Raw genomic sequence first — 9,903 nt, forward strand, 5'->3', positions numbered from 1 at the left:
TCTGGGTTGAACCCAGATTTTTTTTTTTTGTTTTTTACCCAAAAGCTTTTTTATTATTAATTGGACTTCAAATATTCTGTCTTCATTTACAATTTCAAATCATATTCTCAATACAACATAACCCTATAATATTAACATGAGCCTATAAACAATTAATTAAACCTTTTAACTAAATGCATGTAAAAATAAAAAAAATAAATATTCATCATGTAAAATGAATGCGACATACAAGATGCAATCAACTTCATGTTACATTGTTTGAACTAATTTGCTAAGAATATTACAAAACACATACATTACTTTAATTAAACTCTAATACACAACAAGAAATTTTTCCAGCATTACTTTTCAGTGCCACAACATAGGCAGCACCATTTTGGCAAATAGTTCCAGTCCCAACATATAGGGTCCTTGTAAACCATCTAAGCCTTTCATGTTGATCTACTTTCAGTGGAGAAGTTGGACTTTGCAATAACAAAGAAGTGCATAAAAATATATAGTTAAACAAATAAGAAGAGTACACATACATCAAACCTTCTTTCCCAATGTGGGGTCCATCATGAAACACATGGCTTCTCTAAGTGCCTTGCTATTGTTAATATAATGATCAAAGTCAACGTTCAGAACAACAAATTATTTGCAAAAAATTAGAAACTACATATTACATTGTTTATTGAGATGATTCAAGAAACTACATAATACTTTAAGAAAATAAGATTATGCAAGAAGAAAGCACTTACTCTAAATATTATTTTCAGCACGAATGGGAAGAGAGACTCACAGCAGCCTCTGTTGAAGATGAAGCTACATAATCATCTAAAAAAATATTAAAAATGAGTTAGATATATAATAAACCGAGATAGATAGATATTAAAAAAATATTTCAAGTTTCAAACTTACCTTCAAGATCCATCGACTGTACGTATTCTTCCAACTCCTGGATGTCGACAGGTTTGGTCCTTAATCAATTTTGAGTGCAAATGAGGGCTTCGATGGTCTCTGGAGACGATGAACTCCTAAAAGGATCCAAGATGCGTCCTCCAATACTAAATGCGGACTCCGAGGCAACAGTGGAAATGGGGGTGGCTAACACATCACGTGCTACCTCAGCAAGAACAGGATAATTGGTGGCATTAACTCTCCACCAATCCAAAATATCAAAACTGGGTGATTTTTGAGCACACCCTTCAGACAAATACCGATCTAGTTCCGATCTAAACTCTATAAACCCTTGTTCCAGAAGAAATTTCTCTAACCTGATATCAAATTTAGTCGAGATAGTAGTAGAAGTAGAAGTAGAAGTAGTGCTTGGCCTCCCTTGAGCCACATTAGAACTCCCCCCACTACCCACACGAAATTTGTTATACTGCTCAATCAAGCGGCTTAACAAGAGTTTAACCTTGGCCTCTATCCTATCCGCCAACTCATCCCCTTTGCACTGATTCAACCAAAACTTCATTGCTATCATTTTATATCGTGGATCAAGCACAAAAGCAACATATATCATCAAGTTGAACCTATCTGTGCTACCCCAATATTTTTCATACTTACTTTTCATATTTATGCCCATGGTGCTAGTGATAATATCATGACTATTGCACATATCATTTGATGTATCTTCAATTGTGCAGAGTTCTTGGAAGTATATATTAGCCGTCGCATACAAAGAACCAGAAATGTTCAATATAACATCATAAAATACTTTCAGTAACTCTACAAAAATATGTGCTTTTTTCCAATCATCAACAGTAGGGTTCACGAATTCACTATCCACACACATATAATAGTGTTCAAAGGCTTGTTTGTGTTTTTCAGCGGTACTCAACATCAAATATATGGACTTCCATCTAGTAGGAACATCCAAGCAAATCATCCTCCCACTAATATTTTTCTTTATCGCACAAGCCTTGAACTTGGCAAACCTCGACGGTGAAGATTTCACATATCTAACGGCATCTCTAATTCTTGTTACAAACTCATAAACATCTCTCAAGCCGTCCATAACAATCAAATTCAATATATGGGCAGCACACCGCATGTGAAGAAACTCACCACCCAATATGGTACAATCACTATTCTTTATTCTCCTCCTCATGTAATCAACAGTAACATCATTAGAGGAGGCGTTATCAACTGTGATAGTCAAGATCTTATTAATCTCTCAATCATGCAACCCCAAGTCTAACACTCTCTCAATAGTTTCGCCCTTATGGTTGGGAATTTGGTAAAACTTTATTATTTTTTTGTGCATGTAGTTCATATTTTGCACCGATGTCCAGGTATCGGTGGTTAGAGAGATTCTTTGACCATCCAACAAATTTTTTAGCTGTATCTTCTCTTCATTATACAGCTTAATACAATCCCTTTTTAAAGTGATTCGGAATGGCAAAGTAAATCGAGACTCTAAATCAGCCACGTACTCAACAAATCCTTGGTTCTCCACAAGCCTAAAAGGCAATTCACACCTAATAAAAAACTTAGCAGTTGACACCCTAAGTTTTTCTGCATCATACTTCACTAGACATTGTGGGCTACATACTCTTCCCTCTGCATCCCTCTTAACATCAGATGACTGACTTTTTCCAACTCCTTTATATCTAAGAAGGGAAGTTTTACATGCATTCTGGAGGGGGTGTATCATAGATGAAGTGCCATTCTTGTAGTGACAACTGTGTAGCTTAGCGCAATAATTACACTGAGCTTTTGGGTTATTTTGGTCAATAAGTTGTACTTTAGTAAAGTGTTCCGAAACCACCGATTGGTTACTAGGTGTTTTTTTTTATTGCTTGGGTAAAGGTGGGATGGAATGGGTAGGTTGTTGTGTATATGTGGATGAAAGGGTTGGAATACTCCCATGCTCCTCTACATCCACTGGAATAGACGAGGAGTCACCACCAACCCCTTGGGTTGTACCGACATTACAACTCACAAAATCTTCTTCCATCTATTATTGAGTAATAAAAATACCAAACACTAATAATCAAATATAATAAAATATAACACACAGAGAGAGAGATAGAATTATAACACTAATAATCAAATATAATAAACACTAAATGGTTGTTTATTATTTTACAATATTCAAACTGAACTTTCATGAGTAGTTGAACTTCAGTGCATGACAATATATACTTGAACTCAATGATCAATTGGACTGACCTCTTAATATTATAATCTTTAAAATGCAACCAAGTCTCAGATTGAGAATACAAACAGAGCCATTTCAGTAAAAAAAAAACAATGAATATTTCCAAGTTGACTGGATAGTAGGGCAAAAAGGGACAAAAACAAAGAGATAAACATGTTTATTGAATACGAGTCAGATCACTATAGAAAGCTGAAACTATAGGACCAAAGTTTCCTGAATTAAATTCAGTTAAAAAGAAGACCAATATTAATTATCCGTGGACCATAGTCGTATTCCCCTAAAACACATCAAGCCAGTTAGAACAAGCAAACCCAACAAATAAAATCAAGTTGGGTATTCCCCTAACAATTAAAACCAAACCCAGATATCTAATGGAGGTCCAATACTCTACTCAACCAAGTGATTACCCCATCCAATGGAGGTCCAAAATCATAGTTACAGGGAGAGAGAGAGAGAGAGAGAGAGAGAGAGAGAGTACGAGATGCAGCGACCGAGATGGGGCGAGGATGAGCGGCGGACGGTTATGGGGTCACAGCTCACGGGGTCACGGTGATGGAGGCAGGGGCTTAGGGTTTCTATGTTTTCGCACTTCGTAGCGTAACGAGACAGCAAGAGAGAGTGAGCGAGAGTGACCGGGGGGGGGGGGGGAGAAGAATATAACCGGTATCAAAACGAAGTCGTTTTGATATCGGTTTTTATTAAAAAAAAAATAAAGATCCGGGTACCGGGTTTCAAACCCGTACCCGGACTGAGTTGGTCCAGGTTAACCCGGAATCGGAACCCGATTTTCTGGGTTCCTGACCGGGCCGGGTACCCGGATGAACAGTCCTACACACATTGCACACATTATCTGGCTGCTTCTGGTCCTTTAGTTTTTTTTTTCTTTTTTTTTTTTGGTGCAAAATGCACCAGACGCACCAGACCTTCCCCTCTCTCTCTTCCTCTCTCTCTCATTAGATCTCTCTCATCCCTCATCGTCTCTCTCTCTCTCATCTCAGTCTATCTCTCTCATCGACTCTCTCTCTCATCTCGGACTCTCTCTCTCATCTCGGTCTCTCTCTCCTCAGTAGCTCTCTCTCTCTATCTCATCAATAACTCTCTTTTTCATCCTCTCTCTCATCTCAACTTAGCTCTCAATGGCTACACCCGTTTCGACACGTAATGTGTGGAATTTGGATGCAGCAAACAGTGGCTGCTCTCAAGACTTTTTCTTTGTAAAAAAGACACAAAATTTTAGGAAAATACAGTTTTCATCCACTATTTTGTCGTTCTCAATCATTATTGTTGATTTGACATGATATCTTTTACGTTATTTTTAATTTAAGTAAATGATATAAAAACTGTTAATGTGTTAGGGAAAAAAATAAATGCAAGGGTTAAAGCCCAGCAAATGGCAATAAAGATTAAAACCCATTATGCTATGTATGGAAGGGAGATAGAGAGGGTATGCTAATAACAAAGCTTGATCGGACATAAAGGGAAGAACATAAAACTAGAGGGCAAGAAACAAAGCAAGGGAAAGGAGACTTGAAGAGGGGAGAGAGGCAAGATAGAGAGGGACTGTTTCCTTTGAGGTTTGGAGGGACTGCGGTAGAGAAAGAGAGAACTAGAGAGCTTTGAGACGACTTTCCTAGAGCTTAGTTTTTTTTTCTTCTTCTTGGCAAGTTAAGCATTGTATAGATAAACTAAACGGTTATAAGGATATAAGATTCAGTGAGATGAGAGTCCCAACAATCACCCAAACACAACAAAAATAGCACCGAAAATGAAAATAAAAAAGCGAGTTATTAAGCCAAAAACTTGACTCCAACCCAATCCCACAAGGGGATGGCGCTTTAAAGCGGTTTTAATATAGTTTGATAAACAGACTATAAACCTACGACTAAAAGCCGTAGTCAAGAGGGGCGTGCTGCATTTTGTTGATCCGGTCCAACTGTAAGAGACTATCATGATCACATCGTCTTGATCGCTGGTTAGGGAAAACAGGAATATAGGAGAATAGCAGCCTAAAGATAATCCAATACACTGGTAAAGGACCACCACCGATGCATTTCCTAGAGCTTAGTTATTGTAGAGAACTTAGTGAGATTGTAGAGCTTGTATTCAACCGTGTTTATAGTGGATACACCCAAGACCTATGGACGTAGGCCTCAGTATAGAACCACATAAATATTTATTAGCCATTTATTATTAAGCAAAGCCATGGACGAGCATTCAAGACAACGTACTCTCTTAGAATAGCACTCATCCTAAGTAGGAAATTATTAGGTAGTCAGTCTGATGTATAGATGATGTTGTATTCATATATTATCATAGGATGTAATGATATGCCATTTTGGATAGAGCGAGAGTATTATATATAATACATCTATACTCCTAACTATCTTAATCTAATAATTATTCTATTTATTAAGTGTGTCCTTCGTTATATCTTGACCATTTCCCGTAAGGCATATGTGAACAGATTTGATTTGCAAAGAAGGCGGAGAGGGTGGGATGGAGGGCAGGATATGGCATAATTTTCCTCTTAGGAACAGGTAGGATCTCTATTTACAATCCTCCACAATGCCTTCCTCTTTTGACAAAAGGAAAGGAAGTGATTTAGATAAATCTTTTTTTATTTCATTAACCTTAAACCAATCAATCAAATATTGAAATTAGAAATCTCATTTAGGGTACATGACAAATATAAAAATTTGTATAAAAAAACATGACATAACTCGATATATATATATATATATATATATGACATAACTTCATAATTTTACTCATAACTATAATCATGTAGACGATAGGAACATGTAAGTTTGTGACAAATATAGAACATTATAACCTAAAATTTGTGCAAAAAAGTGCATTGTTTATTAAGTAATTAAACTTAACGAGAATATAAGCAACAAACAAAAAACTAAAGAATAAAAACTACTACATTTAATCAATCTAAAAGTATTTTTAAAGAGAATATAAGCCATTAACACAAAACTAGAAGTATTTTTACATACTAAATTACAGACTATATGAACACTATAAAAATAGCAGTAGAAAATCAACAACAAAAATAAACACAAAAAATCAACAACACTACTACCAGCACAACCAATAGTTGCAGAAAATCAACAACAAAAATCAAACACAAAAGATCCAACGGCCACAAAAAAAATCGAGAAGAAAATAATTAACACACACTACTGTCGGATGTAAAAATAAAGGAAAAAAAATCTAAGAATATTGCTCAGATCCACACCACTGAGAGAACAAAAAAGGAATCGAGAAGAACCATACCACAACACATCGAGACAAAGAACAAATACTAGGAATCGAGAAATATAGAGAATAAAGCAAACGGGAAACAAAAAAAAAAAATGACAGAGAAGACAAAGGAGACCGACAAACACCATACCCATAGGCCACAATGCATTGAGACGAAGTAAATACAGAGAGCCACTAAGACAAAGAAAAAACATAGCACCAGACCGAGACACAATTTTTCTCCCTCTTATGAGCCTCACTAGTCATTCCCGAAATATCTCTACTATCGGGCAAAAACAACACAATGTCTTTGTGCAACACATCTCCTCAATCTGAAAATGTCCCACCACAGGACTATGCAAGCAACTAGACGAAGGAAAAGTCAGTCCTCCAATTACAAAATAAACAACCAGATGAAAGAAGAGAAAGAAATTGTGAAAAGTTTTAAGTTGGAAAAAGTAACCGTATGGTGGCATGTTAGAAGAGGAAACTGATGTAAATAGTATTAAGTGATGTCATATGCTGGGAATTGAAGTCTTGGGAAAAAGTTGAAAGGCTAATAGCTTAAATTTATGTAAATAGTACTCAAGTGATGGTTGGAATTTATGCAAATAGTATTAAAATGATGTCATACGTACTAAGAAGTGAAGTCTTGGGCAACACTAATGTTAGACTTACATCAAGAATGCCTAGTACATGTGATTTTAAAAATTACATACTAAAATTATTAATTTAATATTAAAGTATTCAATTATAATGATATAGCATTAAACATGGCCAAATAATCAAAATAGAATTAGGTAAGAAAGTGTCGTAATCAAATTAGGGTTGATTACTCTTTATAAACATTTGACTTAATAACTCTTTGGTGAATTTAATACATTATTATAGTCAACATTATTTTTTCGTCACCTTGTTATATATAAAGTAATTAACAAAGTACATTACATATACAAAGTATAAAAAATAATACACATAACACATAAAATATATACAATAAAAGAATATATGTAAGGATATATATAGAAATATTCCTATTATTGTGACAAACTCAAAACGAGTCGAGTCGAGTCTATACAAATTTTGTTCACGAGGTTAAACTGAGTCAAGTCAAGATTATATGAATTTAGCTCGTTAAATATTTGTATCAATATAAGTGGTCGTAAACAACTCATTTATCAAATGAATCAAGTCCGAACCGAATTTATACGAGTTGAACTCAAACTATTCATGAATAGCCACTACAAGAAAAACGAGTTTTTGTGACCATTTAATTACGACGAAAAGACTATTTGTGACCAAAACAAATTCATTTTAGCTGTAAATAGTCATTTCGTCAGAATTAACTAGTCACAAATAAGCAGTTTTCTTGTAATGAGCTTTGTTCATTTGCAACCCTAGTTTTAGGGGTCTTTCCTGCTGGCCCCACCTAGATTCGTCGTTGTGTTTCATCCTCCGCCTCTTATCTCATTTTTCCTTTTCAATTTTTTTCTCAGTTTTTCCTTGTTTTTTCTCTCATTTATTTCCCAACAAACAGCCACCCTCCACCCTCGGTCCCATGACTACTTCCACAATTTTTGCATCCTTAGTATGGATTGACAACCACCTATATACTTATTATTCTTATTTTCATGGGAATTACTTATTTTGGATCTATGGTGATACTAATTAAAAAAAATTCCTTATATTGAGTAATTAGATTAATTTAATGTGATATTGGTTATAATTGATAGGGGAAAGATTCCCACCATTATATCACCCAAAGAACAAAAAAGTTGTGAAAACGATAACAAAAAAATAATAGAAATGGGATACAAAGTAATAGAGGATGTAAGTGTTGGACATTTATTTAAAAAAAAAATAAATAAATATGAGATTTAAATAAAAAAATTAATTTTTTTTAATATTAAATAAAAAAATATACAATACTTATACTGTAATTATATTTAATATTATTTATATGTAATATTATTAAAAAATATCTAATAATAATAATAAAAAAAAAGGCGGAGACATACAGATTGGCAACATCGAAAATGGGAATTAATGAGTGTTTTGGGCTGGAAACTCGAGAAGATAGGGGGTCATTGAATGCAGGATATGGGGCAGGAGCCGCAGGACTAGGAGGCCAGGGCATGGAAAGTGAATGAATGCAGGGCATGGAAAGTGAATGCAGGCCGGTTTGTTTTTCCAATAAATTTCATTTTATTTTATCTTATTTTATTTTTATTTTATTTTTTAAAATTATTATATAAAATAAAATAAATAATTCAAATTTTTTAAAATTTTTAAAAAATAATAATATTAAAAATTATTTTAATAATATTTTATTTAATTTTCAATTTTTATCTCCACTCATCTTATCTGTAAAAATAAATGAGATTTAATTACGTGAATGTTAAATGGTAACGAGATAAATTGAGTTAAATAAAAATATTGTAAAATTAAAAAATTACTTAAAAATAAAGTTTTATTTTGAAATTTGAAAATTTTGTATTATTTAAAAATTTTAAAAAATTATAATAAATAGTTAATGATGAGATGAAAAATTTAAAAATTTAAAATTAATACTTATTTTTTATTTAAAAAATATTTAAAAATAAATTACAAAAAACTTTAAAACATTCTCAACCCATCTCATCATCCTACTTGGGAATTTGGACTAAACAACGCAATTCTTGTTTCTAATTTTAAAATTTTTGCATTTACATTTTTAAAAGAAAAAATCTATAGGCAACTGGGCAGGGGAATCATGGGGGCACCGCATCCCATGTGGAAAAATTATACGACGTCGTTTGCCTGTAACAGTCCAAAACGAATCGTTTCTTCCTTTCTCACCATTTCCAGAGCTATCTTCCCCATCTTCATTCCTTCGTGTTCCTCAAGCACGAATCCCCCCATTCAACCCCATCTTCCCACACGAAATCAACACACAAAACTGACAACACAATCCCTTCGAAGCCGAAAGCTCTGCCTCTCCCTTCGATCCTCTGCCTCCCCTTTCAAATTTCAAAGAAGAAGCCCCAAAGCAAAATTCAGTACCTGGCGTGCTAACTTTTGATACGCTGCCTTGATTTCCTTGCTAGTGACAGACTTTGGAACCCCAAGAGTGGCATAGTTGTCCCCGGAAGCATTAAATACTGATCTAAAGTGCCCCGTAGAGACCGTTGTATTGAATTTCGTACAAGAAGAAGAAGAAAAAAAAGAGATGAAGTTATTGTGGATCCAGAATTGAGTCTCACAAAAAAAAAGAAGATGAAAAAGAAGAATATGGTGAGAAGAGAGACGGTTGGAGAAGTGAGAGAGACGTGATGGCCATTGAACTGTGGGTGTGTTGTGGGAAAGTGAGAAAGTATCTGATAAAAGTCCTAAGGGCTACAGAAAAAGAATAAGCGGTGTTTTTTTTTTCTCCGGTTGACATGGCAGCTGATTCCCCCAAGATTTCGCTGCTCAGTTGTCTGTAGCAGAGCTGTTCTTAAAATCATAAAAGAGGTGCAACTTCTTCA

The sequence above is a fragment of the Juglans microcarpa x Juglans regia genome, chromosome 5S, assembly GCF_004785595.1.
Source record: "Juglans microcarpa x Juglans regia isolate MS1-56 chromosome 5S, Jm3101_v1.0, whole genome shotgun sequence".
Lineage (NCBI taxonomy): Eukaryota > Viridiplantae > Streptophyta > Magnoliopsida > Fagales > Juglandaceae > Juglans > Juglans microcarpa x Juglans regia.